General features: G+C 34.1%; 1 protein-coding gene across 3 annotated transcripts in view; it reads left to right on the top strand.

Moving 5' to 3' along the window:
- The first annotated feature begins 3968 nt into the window (after positions 1-3968).
- Positions 3969-18441, top strand: part of LOC143253343 (arrestin red cell-like) — a 51459-nt gene continuing 36986 nt past the window's right edge. The window contains exon 1 of one of the 3 annotated variants that reach the window (XM_076507072.1): positions 3969-4632. The gene's annotated coding sequence lies outside the window, so the exon portion shown is untranslated. The remainder of the gene's footprint in view (positions 4633-18441) is intronic. The other 2 variants (XM_076507074.1, XM_076507073.1) reach the window with 2 other exon arrangements.

The following is an 18441-nucleotide window of genomic DNA, read 5'->3' on the forward strand; positions in this document are numbered from 1 at the left end:
ACACTTCTAAGTTAAGGACAGCTAGCGCAAATAGCCCTCATGTAGCTTTGCTCGAAATTCGAAACAAACTAAATCTTCTATGCAATTAAATTAATTGTATAGAGAAATATATTAGTTACTTTTTATGCCAACATCAAATTTAGTTTTCCACACGTATACGTTTAAAAATGTTGTTGATTCTTCAAATAAGAGTAAATTAAAAGCAAACTACTAGGTATGTTACAACTGAGAAAACAAAGCGGCACCTACATGCTTATTTCAGACAAAGTACGCGCGACCGCACGCACAAAAATCAGAAACGCCGCACTGATCGAAAAGACCTCCAGGTTACAGGCCATAATAGGGGATATAATATGTACCCCAGGTTTTGGAGGTTTTTATATGCAAGTAAATTACATTGTTCTATAAAATTTAAAGAAAAATATTTCTGAAACTTTACATTGAAAAACTATGAGTTATAGTTTACGAAGAGAGTTCAAGAAAGATTTGAAGCAATATTTAGAGTTTGTTTGTAACACTCCACGTTTTACCCAAAATTATTTAAACAATAAGCAAACTAACTGAATTAATAATGATAATAATTAATAGATAATTAATAATAATAGCCTACTGCAAAGAAATTCTACATTCATTGGCATAAAGGTTCACAAACAAAGTTAAAAGTGTGATATACAGTCATGTGAAAAAGTTAGGACACCCTATGAAAGCCTGTATATTTATGTAACATTTTTTGGACATATAGATATTTAATTTCAATTTTAACAATACTGAGACATTATAGAAATATAACTAAACAATTAAAACTGAAGCAAAGACTTAAGATCTTCTGTAAATGTAATTCTACAAAAATGCACATTCTAACTGAGGGAAAAGTTAGGACACCTTACCCCCTAATAGCTAGTGTTACCCCCTTTGGCTGAAATAACTGTAGTGAGATGCTTCTTGTAGTCATCTACCAGTCTCTGACATCGGTCTGAAGAAAGTTTGCCCCACTCCTGAATGCAGAATTCTTTCAGCTGCGAGATGTTTGAGGGGGTTCTTGCATGTACAACCCGTTTCAAGTCACTCCACAGCATCTCAATGGTACGCCAAACATGTCCTCTGTTTTGGTGTCCAAATAATTCAATTTTGGACTCATCTGTCCAAAGAACATTATTCCAGAAGTCCTGGTCTTTGTCTATATTCTCTTTAGCAAACTTCAGTCCGGCCTTGATGTTTCTCATAGATAGAAAAGGTTTCCTCCTTGTACACCTCCCATGCAAGTTAAACTTGTGCAGTCTCTTTCTGATTGCAGAAGCATGCACTTTCACATCAACAAAGCCTGCTGTAGGTCCCGTGATGACATGTTATGGTGTTTGGAGACCTCTTTTAGCATCTTGTGGTATGCTTTTGGGGTGAACTTGCTTGGACAACCAGACCTGGGCATGTTAGCAGTTGTTTTGAAAGCTCTCCACTTGTTAACAATTTTCAGGTCAGTGGAATTGCTGATTTTAAAATCTTTCAGGATCTTTTTAAATCCCTTACCAGACTCATAAGCTACTACAATTTTCTTTCTGAAGGCTTCAGACAGCTCTTTTGCTCTCACCATAGTACTCACTATCACTTCAACAGTCAGGAGCAGAGCAAACTAAATGTTTGAGGTTTAAATAGGGCAAGCCTCATTTAAAATGCTGAGTTACGATTTTCTAATCATGCGCACCTGGTGTGATACACTTGTATTTGTGTTGAGCAATTTTAAGTGGGAATAAATGTGGGGGTGTCCTAACTTTTTCCTCAGTTAGAATATGCATTTTTGTAGAGTTGCATTTAAAGATCTTGAAAAATCTTTGCTTCAGTTTTAATTGTTTAGTTATATTTCTATAATGTCTCAGTATTGTTAAAATTGAGATTAAATATCTATATATCCAAAAATGTTACAAAAATACACAGGCTTTCATAGGTTGTCCTAACTTTTTCACATGACTATATGGTAGATTTTAACAATTACCTTTTGGTAATATTTCTATTTATTCAAAAGGATTCTATCATGTACCTACTCCTAAACCGCTGGTTGCACTGAATTCTAAGTGGTACCAAACGAATTTTTTCTGTCCCGAGGTTGGTAAAAAGGTAAATGTTTTCATTATACCCTTTGGGAAATACCTTCTTCTATACTTCTGCACTCGCCAGTTTCTTAGTGGCGCCAAACGAATGATCTGGACCCTGAGGTTTTCACAATGGTAAATCTTTTCATCCAACTTCTTAGAGAACCCAGGTATTTCGAGAAAACACTTTTACGTGGATTTTCTAAAATCATACCTCAAATTTGACATTAATTTATATTGCAGCATGTAAATAAGTAGGCTTACTAATTATTGTTCGTAACTTGGTTAAAAAAAACTAAATTTTCATCATAGTGGCAATAATTATAAAACTGAAAAAGTGCAAAACAATAGTTACATTATAGTGTCCCTGTGAATGTGGACCATAGGGCCACGAGTTCGTTAGTTTTAGGTATAACAATACTAAAAAATTTTTATGGAACAATATTATAAAGAGTAAAGCATTTACACATGATGCTTTTAGAACAACGAGTCACTGAAACAGTGTGTGTGTCTTTTTCTTATAGCAAAGCCACATCGGGCTATCTGTTGAGTCCACCGAGGGGAAGCGGGCTTCTGATTTTAACGTTGTAAATCCGTGGACATACCGCTGTACTAGCGGTGGTACACTGAAATACAATAATAAAAACATAGCATATAGTAAAAATGATAGGTGTTTTTAAAAGTATTTTAAGAACTTTCACCTGTATATACAAACTGGAGTGAACAAGAAGGTAAGCCTTGCTCACGACATTAATATTTTTCACCTCTCTCCTGTATTTGTTTGTACCTAATAGTAGAAATAACAATGGGATATACGTGCTATGCCTATCACCAGTATCGAACTCTCATTTTTAGGAGTGTAAGTTTACAGTCAAATCACTGTGCTACGGAGGAGCTACGTAATTTATTTCAAGCTTCATAAAATAACGTTTTAGGACCACATGGAACCTATTAATCCATCTCGGCTCTCCAAGATTCTAAGTTAGCTTTATAAACTGAAGCCAGCCTTTATCATTCACTTAGTTATCAAGTTTTTATTAAATGCATTTAACTTTACTGCTTATGTAACATCCGAAGGCAACTCATTAGAAAAATAAAACAGTCTTAGCTGGAGATGACTCTCATCATGTCAAAATTTATACTTATGTCCCTTAGTCCTACTATTCTATATATAATGGTGATGACTAATAAGGAATTAAAATTTCAATATTGTAAATGATACTTCAGTTTCAATATTTTTAAAGTAAGAATTTTGTAAAGGTTTTGTTTTATCGTTAATCACAATGCTACCACAGCGGGTATTGAAACTCGACTTTTAGTGTTATAAGCCCCAGTCTTTGCGATGCTGATAAATGTATTTAAACGGCATTTCTTAAAACAAAATTTACAAATACACATGTAATTTTTAAGTATAACCGAATAGCTTGTTTGTTTGTTTGTTTTTTTAATTTCGCGCAAAGCTACTCGAGGGCTATCTGCGCTAGCCGCCCCTAATTTAGCAGTGTAAGACTAGAGGGAAGGCAGCTAGTCATCACCACCCACCGCCAACTCTTGGGCTACTCTTTTACCAACGAATAGTGGGATTGACCGTAACATTATAACGCCCCCACGGCTGAAAGGGCGAGCATGTTTGGCGCGACGGGGATGCGAACCCGCGACCTTCGGATTACGGGTCGCACGCCTTAACGCGCTTGGCCATGCCGGGCCAACCGAATAGCAAATATATTTATTACCGTGATTAAATTTATTTTACTATTAATTTAGCAATGTTAGTTTTCATCTGATTTTGTTTCGCTGTTTTCCTAAAATGGCTCTTTATGTCACGTAAATTCTATTAGAGTCAACAGCTTTCAGCGTTCTATTCTTCTGACGGATAAAAAATCTAGAGTTCAGTTGTTTGTTTTATATCCATTCGTTTTAGGAATATTTTGATACTTTACGGCTGAAGTTTGGCGCCAACCTGTGGCTCAGCGGTATGTCTGCGGACTTACAACGCTAAAAATCGGGTTTCGATACCCGTGGTGGTCAGAGCACAGATAGCCCATTGTGTAGCTTTGTGCTTAATTCAAAACAACAAGAAGAAGTTTGCCTTCATGTACACGTATATACATATGTATATAACAAGCTGCTCAACTGCAAGGTCGTTAATCAGCGGAAAGTCTTGAACTGAGGTGTACGTGAAATCATGCGAAGTGTTAAGTCCGCTGGTGGGTGAAATTTTTTGCCATTTATGGAATTGAACAAAAATTGAGTGAATCTGAGACAAACCAATGTTTCACAAGCAAATATATATGTTTGCAATTAAAATATTATTTTAATGTGAAAAAGATAAATGACTTATAGTTACTTGTGTTAGAAGAATGTATCGATTTTCTGAATTTGCTTGAAACGGTGTGGTGTTGATATACCACGAAACAGCAAAGCACTTACCTCTCTCAAGTGCGATGTAGTCGTGTTACTGTTAGTAATAGTTGTAGACGTTGGTTGTTTCGCTCTTAAATTTGAAAATCAGAGGTTTCAGGTGTGCTGTCTTATCTTTCTGGGTAAGGTAAGCTGTGTTTTATTGTTAACTAAGCTACTATTAGTATTACTAAAGTTTAAAGCATACGTAGTGATGTTGTAAACACTAACACTTGCTTTAATTTGTGTGGGTAACTTGTTATGTAATGAAGGAGTGGTAATCACTTAGTTTAATGTAACTTAGTTTATTGTTAACTAAGCTACTATTAGTATTACTAAAGTTTAAAGCATACGTAGTGATGTTGTAAACACTAACACTTGCTTTAATTTGTGTGGGTAACTTGTTATGTAATGAAGGAGTGGTAATCACTTAGTTTAATGTAAGTAAGATAAAACAAAAAAAGGTACCAGTTAATGTTATGATAGAGCTTGACAAACTGACAATGGCAGGAAAGACAAGTTAATTTAAAAGTTAACTATGTTATAATCAATGACATCGCTCTAGTTTTATTGTAACTGTTTAAAGAATAAAGTCGTGTAGTAAAGGTATTAAGACAGCCGTAATATTAATATGAGTTTAATTAATGCATACAGTGCTTTGATCATTACTATATTATATTAAAAAAATAATTTCAGTGAGATAACATTAGATTTTAGTTTTATATCTGCACACATATATAATTGAGTATATCTATTAGTATTATCATATAACAGTTGTAAGATATTAAATTGTAAAGTGTTTATATTAAACTCTTTACTTTTCCTTATAAGTAAAATATTTGTAATGAAATTTCATATCATAGTAGCCCATCTATAGGGATTTTTAGCACTTAGATATATCTTTTGTAGCAATTGGATTTTAGCTGAAATAAGGTATTTAAGTGATGCATTACCACAGTTTTATATGGTTATAATGGCTATTCTTTAATTAAAACATTGTTAAATAGACCTGATAATTCTGTTTTCCCTTTATTATAACAGCTTACTCAATGAAAAACTTTGGACTCTTCATTTGAATATTCACATTATTTTTTAAAGAATGTTGTGTTCCTTTCCAAGTTTTCTTGAACTTTTTAAACTCAAAGTGCACAACTTTACATTTCAGTTTACCTTTTCTACATTTTGAATTATTAATTGAGACTGCCTGTGTTCTTTGAATAAGAAGCATTCTCAGTATTATAACTTTTTTTAGGATTTTAGAATTATGTAGATATGTTGCTGCTCAATATATAAACTCAATCATTGACAAAAATAGTGATCAACAAATGTCCCAAAGTAGTTCTGTGTGAGGATCTCAAAAGTCAGAAAAGACATCATCTTACCCCTAACATTTGCTTTCTTTCATCACTAAAATGTTTTGAACTTTTTCACCAGTCAACAAAAGTAATTCATCAGCAAACCTGTCAAGCACTTTTATAAACTACCTTCATTCTCAGTAAGGCACCTCATGAGAAAATTCCACTTGTTTAAGCAAGAAAATCTTGTATTAAAAATAATACTAAATATTGTTTTTAATTATAAATTTTTTCAGATGATTCCAGAAAATAGATTTAAAGCACCATGCTAACTTTGAAGGTAAAAGTGTTTTGTTATAGGTTTGTAGTGTTTCATTTTCTTTTTCATTAATGAAGGGAAACAAGATAAATATATTGTAATCTGTAATAATAACTACAGTGACAAAAAAAGTGCAAAGTGCACCATTTATATTTCATAACTGATAAAGATTAGTATACCAGAACAAGTCTATAAATAATCTAGGTTGTATGTGTAAATTATTTTCTGAATAGAGGTGTGTGTGAATATAATGCGGGGTTTTCTGTATTATTTGAATTGGCCAACTCTGTAATGCTACTTTAGCTTGCTTTTTTGTTTATAGAAAGTCAACATCAGATTAAATCTTTACAGTTTTTTATCATTTGAGTAACTTTTTTGTAGCTGTCTTACTACCACTTTATCTGAGGATATATAAACTTTATTTTCACATTAAAAATATTTTTGTAGGTATTCTTTTGTTGAAAGTTTTAAAGTATTTTTAAAAAGAGTTGAATAAATCAAATTGTCTATTTCTCCCAATCAACAAACAGCTGATAGTAAGGATTGATTCTAATCTCAGCAACAGTCACAGCTGACAGTAAGGTCTCTCTATCTATGCTCCTTAAGTCACACTAAGTGTGCCCTTAGACAGATGTTCTATACCAGCATTTCAATTCCTAATAGATGATTCTCCATCTAGTTCATTACACACATGAACCAGGATGTTTGTGTGTAGATAGTATACACAAGTATGCATTCTCCTTCCACCTAATGAATATGTCAAAATATTTGTGTTCAAAGTTGCTGGATAATAAAACCATTGCATTCAGTGTAATGCCTTTTTCTCCACTGTAGTTAAATGTGTTTTAATGATATGAGTGAAAGAAAATCATTTCTGTTCACTTGTTCAATGCCACTTCTTGTGGATACTTTTCATAAGCAGTGTACCTTGTTGTATTGACATCCCACTTTTTAAGTTGTTTTTTTAACTTATAATAAAAAGAGAAAAATACTAATGTAAAAAAAATTTTACCATTTGTGTATGGGAGTTGAGGTTATGCACACATTCCATATTTGTCTTAGTAGATGGAAAATGTGAGCATTCTGTTAGCAAAATAAGAATTTCCATTGCATCACAAATAAAATGTATATAAAGTACTTAGTAGAGAAGCTCATGAGGGACTTTTGTGAGATAAAATGTTTTATTCACAGATGATCAAAGATCCATCTTCAGAAAATATTTTTAAAAACTGTATATCTAAGTTATTATGACAGCTGGTATCTTTCATAAAAATATCTACAAGATATAATGTAAATAAGTGCTTTTGTTAAACTATTTAGATGCAATACTGACTGAAACTTTTGACTCTTGATTCATCAAGTATGAAGTGTGTGTGTATATATATATATATATATATATATATATATGTGTGTGTGTGTGTGTGTGTGTGTAGTGATATATTAATGTAATTATTATACAAAAGAATGTTGATTTATTGTAAACAGATATATCAATTAAGTTGCTAAAAATATTGCTAACCGTAAAGGTGATATCCAGTTGATAAAGTATTGCTTACTTACCTTTTTATAAGTCACAAGGTAAGAACATTGTTTGATTAGCTATGTTCATTATCAGATTAATTTTTAACACTTAGTTTAAGTAAGTAATGAGTTCTGTGCATGAGTCATTAATCTAGAACTTAGTTTTGCTCTGTTATTTGTTATCAGCTTATTCTTAATTGATGATTTGAATATTGTGAACTCATATTTTTATTCCTGTCTACTTGAAAAACAAGTATGTATTATTTAATAATAATAATAATAATACATATAAAAAATATGTATTATTTAAACTATCACTAGTATATTGTACATATACAAAGCTTGTAACTCATATTTCTGGTATGCCTTTTAACTGATGCATTTAAACAGTTCAAAGTTCACTACTTCCATATTTGTAACTCAGAAAATATTCAATTGCAAGGAACCTGCCCCTCTGTAACACTTTATACAATAGTTTTGTAAACAAACATTTTAAAATTGTATTACATGATGTTTCTTTTTCTTCTATTGCTGAGTCTTTGTGCCATAAGGAAAATTGCATACAAAATATTTTTATGTGTAGTACATCTGATATGGAACCAAGGAATGTTGGAAAGCAAAGAATGTAGCTTATTAGTTGTTCAGTACATCTTTCATATATACAGTACATGTATGTGTGTCTGTAGGCATTACATATATTGTGTGTATATGTATTTAATTAAGAGGTTTCTGGAATTAGTCTAAATAATGAATTGGCAATTAAAGCATGTAAATGTACTAAAGTTCTTAAAATTTGTCTTGTTGAATTGTTTGAAATGGTTGTTACTTTCAAAGTTAGAGTATAACTTGCATGAATCAGACTCTTGAAATATACTGAATTACTTAAGCAACAGTACTGTGTACACATGCCGTGCCCTAGCACTGAATAAATAGTGCAGGTTAACACAAAGAATGGTACATGAGAATGACAACCGTGCAGAAAAGTATTGATTTTGTAATATGAGCAGCTGTTGGAAGTTTTCTTTCGTTGAAATTTTTGGATTTATAAAACTATTGAATTGAACACTTTCTTTCCTTTTTTTCCTACAAATGTATTCTTATATTCTTAATTTTGGTTCGCTGATGTTTTAATATTTGTTATATCTTTGTGGTATTAACCTTTGATGTTTCTGTTTTTTTGTTATGATTGAAAATGTGATATGACTACACTATCAGTATGTCTAGTGCTTGCATTTTATAACAAGTCTCTGAAATCTAGTAAATGCTGCAACCCTTTATTTTCCACTCTAATATCCTTCATGTTCAGAAATATACTACTTTATGTATGTGTAAATTAATCTAATGTTTTGAGTGATGTAACAAGTATAATTTTGTTCAGTTTAATCATAGCTTCTCACTACATTTGAATCATTCTAAAAAGGCAAAACAGAGAAAATACTCTGGATTATAATTTATTATATAAAAAAGGTTTGATTTATTAATAATAATTTATATTTGTTTTCTGATTTATACTTTCTTTTTTTCATTCCTTTTGGAAAAATATATTTATCTTTTTCATATATATATATATATATTTTTAATTAGCTTACTTGTGTGGTATATACAAAGTTGTTTCTGTGTTGTTTATATGTTTATATATTGTTTATTTTTTGAATATTGTCTTTTTGCAACATAAAATATGTGCTTTTGTCATGTGAACATATTGTTTCCTAAGTTTTTGTTTACCTTTATGAAATTGTGTGATCAGCAGCATTGAGATAATACTGAGATGGTAATAGTTTCATTGGTAATGTATGAGATTTTAAGTTTATTTAGAATAAAGAGCTAGATGTGACCTTGATGATTTGTATCCTAATTGTTAGCTATTTTTCTATAACATAATTCTTCTAAAAAAATGAAAATTAGATATTTGCCAGCTATAACCAAATATATTTCTTTAAAATCATATACATCTGCTGCAACTCCAAGGTTTATCTTCTTGATTGTTTGAAATAGTTGAAATACTGCTTAATCTCGTAGAGCTTAAGATAGAACTGACCCTTAAATAGTGCCTTGGTATGTCAAAAATTACATTTTTTAAATTTAGCTTAAATTGAAACTTTAACTTCATATAAATGTCTTATTTTTAACTCAAAATGTTTACTAATGAACCTGTAGAAAGTGATTAAAAATAAGTTTAGTTTTTCCATTCCACCATTAAAGCGAATATCAGTATGAAATTTACCACACTTGTTGATATTACACTATTTTATAGCTTGATTTTTTTAAAATTCAAAACTCTCTACCAATTGCCTTGTTATGAGACATAAAAAGGTATTAAAATTAATTGCCCATAGTTGTTAGCATTGCAGAAAATTTGCAGGTTTTAATTGAGGCTTTGAGGATGTTCATAAAGAACATGTGTATCAAGTTTTGCCTATTTTTGTTGTTTATGAGTAAACATATGGTGTTAAAGGTTTATGTATTTCTTTATTCAAACCACATTAACAATGATGCATATGGCTGAAATTGTACTTTCAGAGATTGTGACATCACACTTTCGTTTTGTGCCCAGCTTGAATGATATAAGAAGTGTTTTAATAGCATTTTCTTAACATGCAAATTTGCCCAATGTTAAGGGGCAGTGCTGTCTTAGTCCACATGAATAAAATGGCACAAAATATGCAACAATTGCTGCATTTTATGTGGGATTTTGGATTGGGGTATGGATCTCTCACCTTCATAGCCTGGAAAGCATTGCTACTTTGGTCATACAAGTGGATAGTTGCTCCCCCTGCTAATACAGCAGGTATGTCTGTGGACGGAAACGCATGCACACATGGGCAGGTGAGATTACATATGTTGCAAGGAGGTAAAGTCTACATACATACATAATTAAGAAAGATGAACCTGGAAACGGTGTGTTTGACAGTCCGAGCATCACATTTGTCTCCCTCATATGTAGACTTGGTGGTGAGCTCACAGTTACAAATGTATGGAGCTAATAGATGGGTATTGTAGCAGTACTGTGTAATACCAACTCGTAACAGTTATCTCTAATAGCAGTTTACACTTTGGGGTTTTGACTGCAACAGGTTTTAAGTTAAAAGATTCTATACATATCTGCTCCAAATATTAGTTTTAAAGTGGTGAAAACTATATTTCTCTGTTTGAAGAAAATGACTAAGTTTTTCATATACAATAATCAAGTACTTGTATAAGCAAATTGATGAACGTGCATAGTTTAGTTGGTATTTACATTGTAATCACATTTTAAGTTTATTATATAGAATAGTGTTAAATTTTACTGAAAATATGGCATTCATTAAAAAAGTCTATTCAGAAACATTCAAGTTACAATAATAATCATAATCAATATGTGAAGTTATAGAATGAAATATATATATATATTTTACCAGTAGTTGTAGTATTTTAAACATTGCTACATTGTTTATTCTCACTTCCAAAATCATTGTGTAGAATGAGACAATGGCATTAAAAGTCCAACAAATTTGTGCATGTAGCAAGTTGTCACTGGAGGCCTGCTTCATAGATGTACATGTGGTTTTGTTATTGTTTGTTTTTTTTACCCTTAAGTATCAATGTCTAATAATGTGGAAAGCTGTTAGTATTTTGAAAAGCATGTAACAAGCTATATAGAATTGTGAACTGTCCACATTAGATATGTGCACGACACATCCAGATTTTGCCTTTTCTCTCTGTAGTATTTAAAGCAATTCCATTTTAAATAACCTTACATATTTTTTCTAGATTGCTAGAGGCATAAGTATTTGTTAAGAACTGCGACCTGTACTATCTGCATACATTATAGAATTTGCTATTCAGATTTCAACATTAAGTTCAATAGATGTGTGTTTTGCATAGGTTTTGCTCTCAAGCCTTTTGTTGACTGATTTTAACATCAACAAATAGTGCTGCTTTTTCTTTTAAACATTTACCAGTAGAAGTATTTGAATGATAATTGTTCTGCATACATGTTACATATGTACATGTACTTTATATCAAGTTCCAGCATCATGAAAGCATTAGATAGTACAACTCAAAAGTGTAACTTAAACAACTTCTCTTTTGTAACAGAGATGTATTGCACTATCTAGTACATACATAGAAGATGGAAGTTGTATAAACCATTTTGTTCAAAACAAATTCTTGTTGTCTGTTAAGAATTAATTCCAGTAGAAACTTTATACAGTGGATCATTTTTATAACAATTTTTATTTCAAAATATTCTTTATTGTATTTCTAATATATGTTCTTTGACTTTAAAACTTGCAATATCCTAGTCATATTAATTGAGTATCTAGAGTATATTCATGATTTTGTACAGTACTATGTGCTTGTAGGAGACAGTTATTAATTAATTTTACTTATTGCTAAAGTTTGAAAACACGTTTACCTAAGCAATATTTTTTCTGATTCGTAGTTTTTTGTTTTTATTTTAAGATCATATATGTCAATAAATCTAATCCAAGTAAAAGAAAAAAAAAAGGTTTAAAAACTGTAAGAGTTACAACCAACTGTATAGCAGTTGTCTTCATAACAGGTAATACTCAACTTCTATGAGTTGTAAAACAGGATATAAATAATAATAAACATAATAAAAAAATTAAATAGGAATTACAAAGAAAATCATAAAGGTAAAACTTAAACATAAGTACAAGTAGGTGATAAGGAAGGTTGATGACATACAATGCAGTAGAAGGTAATGGAGACTGGTAGGATATATTTTGATATGGTACTTGTCTCTTCACACAACTTCAGCTATTTTTGTTCAGTGCTGTTCTCTGTATGTTAAGTTTCTCTTTACGCATGCCACAAGCCTCATGCTCCCCCTTGTTGGAATTTTTATATTTCAACATTTCTCTCATCTCTTAACCAGTAGTAGCATAACATGTTCATGTGACTCCATCTACACTTCTCTACCAAACATTCATTTCTCATTTAGAATTCAATTTCTTTGAATTAAGCTTAGTGCTTCCTTGTTGCATTAGCAATCTTCACTACCATTTTTGGTATTTTCTCACATCCCTGATATTCAGGTATGTGTGGATCAATTTGTTTCACAGTTAAGCATACCCTGTCCTGTGAAAACTTCTGATTAGTACACTCTTTCTTATCATTGTGTGGATTATCTGCTTTTAAATTAGCAATTACTGGGCTCATTGTAACTTATTTGGGGGGTGGGGGTGACTCCCTAATGTTATATTACTCTTACTGATGCCAAATATTCTTGTTTTTGTTTTACTGTAACTAACATTTTCTGGTATCTTTTTTTCTGTACATCTCCTATCAAGTGTTCTTCATGGAAATCCCAAGGAATTTTTGTGGATACCCTTAACCTTCTCTCTTCCAATGTAGCTTTCATTTTGTCTTTATCTTTGGCATTACGTTTGTGGTTTCTTTGTTGTTTGTACCTTGCAAGTAGGAAAGCAGTATTTGCTTGGGTCAATTTACCTTCTATGTTACTTCATTGTGGGATTTTACTTATGTACTCCACTCCTTGTTGAATATTCCTGATTCCATGCTATTGGTCAGTGCATTATTGGTTTCCAAGGTTCCAGCATTACTTTATTTACCACCTGTTCCTTTTATACTTTTATACTTTCACCCTCCTTTCTTTTCCAACCTCAGTCCTACATTCTACATCCCAATCACTCTGTCCTGTATCTTCATGCTTGACTTTTGTCTGGTTTTGGTGAGATGATACAGTTTCTTGTGTCATCTCCCTGTTAGCTAGTTTTATACTACCATTTTCTATTACAGCATACATGGGAAGTTTTCCACAGTTGATATACTAACAGGGGATTCCTGTTGACCACCTTATGTGGTGGAATTTCTCACCTGTGTCTTTGGTCTCCTTGCTTTTCAGATATTGGGCAACTCTATTCCATACCTTCCATTTTTCCCAATGCCATAAGGTTTGTACTTCCCCTCTTCTTACTGTGCTTATGCATTCCTTTGGGATTTGAGAGCTTCCAAGGCATCCTGCCCTTCCAGATTGGAACATTAATGTGGTCCTTCATGTCCTCACTTTACCTTCCTACAAATCACTTTTCTTATACTCTTTATTTTGTTTGTCTCTTAAAACATATTTCTTTCTTCTCTTGGCCTTCTCCTTGAGGTGAATTCTTGTAAGTGGTGACAGAACCTCCCAGAGAATTCTATACTTTCAGTTTAACTCCTCTTGAACATGAACGTCCACCCTTGTTTGCTGCACATGGCGATCCATGAAGGGAAGGAGAGAATCCTGGTGGTTGAGTGGCCCTTTTTGTCCTTGAATTCTTGTAGACAGGCGGTCTTGGGGTACCTCTCCCAAAGTCATTCACCTGGTCCACTTGGGCTAGGGTCAACTAAGTACTAGTGTTGGATGTTCTCAACAGGTGATGTGTACAAGGGGTATAATGCTGGTGTTTGGGTATAGTGCTCACAAAACTCTGAGTTGCTTCATTGTCCTTGATTGGCATTGCAATGTGGCCTCTCATAGGACTGCATGGTAGGTGGGGACAGTGGACACTGAAATGTTCTTTATTATGGATACCCTCATTCATGAAGAAAAATTAAATAAAATTGAAAAAAAAATCAATAATTGGTAAATGGCCATGAATAGATGACTGTTCAACAATTACTATCACAATCAGTTTCTGTACCTAGATTTGTCATTTTGCATTCATTATCTCATAAATCCTTAGGGCAGATGTCTCCCTTTTTAATTCAAAAGGGATTAGAGGGACTTGTTGGCTCCCCCAAGTCAGTGAGGAAACTATACTCTGGAGACATTTTGGTGGAAACATCCTTGCTACAATACACCAAACTCCTCTTGAAATCAAAAGCCACGGTGTTATACCCATCAAGGTTACTATCCATGCTATCCTGAATTCCTTAAAAGGAGTTATTGTTGAGAGGGACTTGGAAAAACATTTCTGAGTTGGAGATTCTCAGTGGTTTTGCCAGCCAAGGCATTTCTAGAATGTTTGAAATCTCTACTCACAAAGACAGAATTATGCTGTTTACTAATGTTCTGATTTCCACACTTACATCACCACATCCACCTACCACAGTCAAAGCAGGTTATGTGAATTGTGAAGTACGGCCATACTTTCCCAACCCTCTCGTATGTCGGTAGTTCAGTCATTCAAAGACATCATGCCATGGTTCTTTAACATGTGCTCTTTGTGGTGGTGAAGACCTGATGCATACACATAGAACTGAAACCACACTGTGTTAACTATAGTGGTTCAAACCTATCTTACTTTCATTCTTGCCCTAAGTTGGTGAAGGAGAAAGATGTGCAACTTTTAAAGACTGCAAACTATATCTTCTACCTGGAGGCTTGGAAGTTATTGTTCTCCACTCTGCCTAAGACATATGGTGATACACTGTTCTACTGCTACAGTAGGAATGCGGACAGATCTCTTTGTCTACAGCAGAGTTGTTTGCAGAGCATCTGAAGAGGTTTTTGCTTTCCATGGTTAAAAGAGTTGGCATGTTTATGTCTATTCCCATCACTCTTTCCAGTGGCTCCTCAGGTCCACATTTTTTAGCTCCATGTTCAGGTGTTTATTTTTTTTATTCTTATCATTTTGTATGTCTCTCCTGACAGAAAATGTTTCTGAAACCCCCTGATGCAGTTGCCTTTCAACAGTTTTCTTTGTACAGAAATGATATGTTGTATGGTAGATGAGTGCATGGAGGTATGGCACTTCTGGTTCATTAGCATGTGTGTGCCCTGTCTTTGTCACTCAGTAAACCCTCAGAGTCCAGAGCCATTCATGTTTTTTTTGGGTCTTACTATCACTGTTAGTTTTCTCTAACCTTCTCCTTCAGAGACCTACAATCAATCAGACCTTGAGGCCCTCATTGAAAATTTACTGTCTCCTGTTTTAAATCCTCAGGGATTTTAATGGAAATAATCCCTTCTGGGGTGGTGCTGATATTGATTAGAGAGGTCATTCCATAGAGCTTATGTTCTTGGATCAGAACCTTTCTCTCTTCAATACTGGTTCTTATACTTATTTTCATGGACCTAATCAGTATTATACTGCTCTTTACCTCTCTATCTGCTTCCACTTCACTTTTCTCTTACTTTTTGTGGAGAGTTAACTGTGATTCATGGGACAGTGATAATTTTCCTGTAACACTAAGAGAGACTAGCCGTCATCAATGCCACCTGACTTGCAAACCTCAATGGAAGTTGGACCAGGCCAACTGGCTGTCTTTCACTTTTCTCAAAACTTGATCCTGCCTTTGTCTGTAAGTTATCAGTAGATGACTGTGTAGCAGCAGTGACTGATTGGCTATTGTTCAGGCAGTTGCTCAATGTATTCCTAAAACATGTCTTAGGTATCCTTGTCTGTGGTGGAATCCTGCCTGTCACATGGCACAAAAGGCTCAAAAACAGGCTCTTGGGATATTTTTTATAGCTATCCAACACTTTTAAATTGCATTGCTTTTCAGCATACATGCTCAGCAGGTAAGATGTCAAAGCCAGAAGGAATCTTGGATTTAATACACATCTAATGTCTTTTCTATCATCAGTTCCAAAGCCATATGGGATAAGATTTGAAAGGTCATTGGATGGTATACTCTGCCCCCCTTTTCATTTAGCTCTCTGATGGCTAGGAAGTTGCTGATGCCCAGAGCATTACTGATACTCTCAGTGAAAGCTTTTCCTGAACATCTAGCATATCTGCTTCATCTCTCACATTCTCTGCCATCAAAACATGAGCAGAATGATTGCTTTTTTCTTTTTGGGCTGATTGTCTCTAATGATTATAATCGCCCCTTTATGTTGGTGAAACTCAAACTTGCTCTTCATCTGTCTGGCAGTACATCAGTTGGACCTGATGATATTCACTATAAGATGATGCCCCATCTCTCTTGCTATTCTGGTTGTTTCAAACTAGATCTTGCAGGAGAATGTTTTCCCTGATCCTTAGCACCATGCTATTGCCCTCCCTTTTTCTAAACATAGGGTGGACCTCAAGATTCCTTCAAAGTACCATCCAATTGCTTACATGAGCTGTCTTTGTAAGACCTTGGAGAGAATGGTCAGTGTTTGTTTTGTTTGGTTCCTTGAATCAAAGAACCTTTTCTTGCCTTCTCTGCATGGGTTTTCACAACAGCACTTCACCTGATTAAACTTGAAATGCTAACCAGAGAAGCCTTTCTCAAGCAACAATATCTTGTTTCTGTGTTTTTGACCTTGAGAAAGCTTATCCTGCAAGACCTACACTGAAATGGGTTGCATGGTCATTTGCCCATATTTATTAAACACCTTTTAATGGACTAATTCCAAGTCTATGATGGGTTCAACACTTTCCTGTTCTTTCCCACAGGAAATCAGACTCCCTTAGGGTTGTGTCTTGAGTGTCACACTTTGCATTGTAAAGATTAATGTCATCAGTTGGCATCTCCTCCCTACAGTTGTAAACACTTTCTGTGTTGATGACTTCCACATCTTGTGTCGTTAAGCATGAGGTTCACTGAATAACACCAATAGACTGCTCTCAATTGTTTACTGAAGTGGACCACAATAAATGGTTCTACTTTTTGTCAACCTAAAACCATTTACATGCAGTTTTGCAGCCAATGGGGTATTTACCCTGATCCTGAACTCCATCTTGGAGTAGTTGTGCTTCCCATGGTCCTTAAAACAAAGTTCTTGGGACTTAGGTTTGACTGTAGGCTTACCTTTATACCACACATCAAGTAGTTATGTGCCAAATGTACAAGGGCACTGTATACCTTTTGTGTTTTCTCTTCTACCTCTTGGGAAGCAGAGAAATGCTAAAAATCTACCATGCTCTCATTCAGTTGAAACTGGACTATGGGTCTCTGGTCTATGGCTCTGCCAGGACCTTGATCTCAAAGATGTTGGACCCTGTTCACTATTAGGGACTTCAGTTCTGCAGAGGGGTCTTCTACACTTCTCCAGTCCAGAGTTTGTACACTAAGTCTCATGAGCATTCTCTAAACCTCTGCTGTTTGCAACTGTCTTTTACTGTGTGCTTCAAAACTTCGATCTTTACCAGAGTATTCCACTTGAGGTTGTGTTTTCTTTCCTCAGTGGTCCATGTTTTTTAAGAATAGATAGTCTGCCATTTTTCCTTTTGGCCTTTGTATCCATTGATCTGTCTAGCCCGTTCTACCATGGCTTATTACTATCCCCAATTATGACCTTTCTTTGAGTCATCTGAAGAAGGCAGATACTCTTAATTGGAAGTACTGTCTTCTATTTGCCAAACATCTCTCAAACCATTCTTCCATTCCCATTTATGCAGAGGGTTCAAGATCAGGTGACTCTGTAGAATTTGTCATGGTATGTTTTGGTTCAGTGGTTATACGTAAAATCTTTTCTGCAGTTTCTGTATTCACTGCTGAATTGTATACCATTTTTCTTGCCTTGGATTGCATTAATGTTGTGCAGCACATGAAATATACTTTTGTACCTACTTGCTTAGCTCTCTACTGGCCTTGGAATTGCTTCCTGTTAGTTCTCACCCTGTTTTCATCAATATTGTAAACTGTCTGGCCTATTTCTCTTTATCATCTACTTCTATCCAGTTTTTCTGGATACCAGGCCACATTGGTATTTGTCGGAACAAGCTTGCTGACATCGCAGCTAAGTCTGTCTGCTCTGATGCTATCAGGACCATGCCTATCCCATACATGGACTATGGTCCTATATTCAAGGCTTAGCTCTGCTCCAGTTGGCACTCGACTAGGAGTGAGCAATGTGATAACAAGCTTTTCCAGTTTAAGTTTTTGTAAGGGCTAAGTTGTCTTGGTTAGGCTATGCATTGGTCACAGTTTTATAACTCAT

Source organism: Tachypleus tridentatus, chromosome 6 (assembly GCF_004210375.1).
Source record: "Tachypleus tridentatus isolate NWPU-2018 chromosome 6, ASM421037v1, whole genome shotgun sequence".
Lineage (NCBI taxonomy): Eukaryota > Metazoa > Arthropoda > Merostomata > Xiphosura > Limulidae > Tachypleus > Tachypleus tridentatus.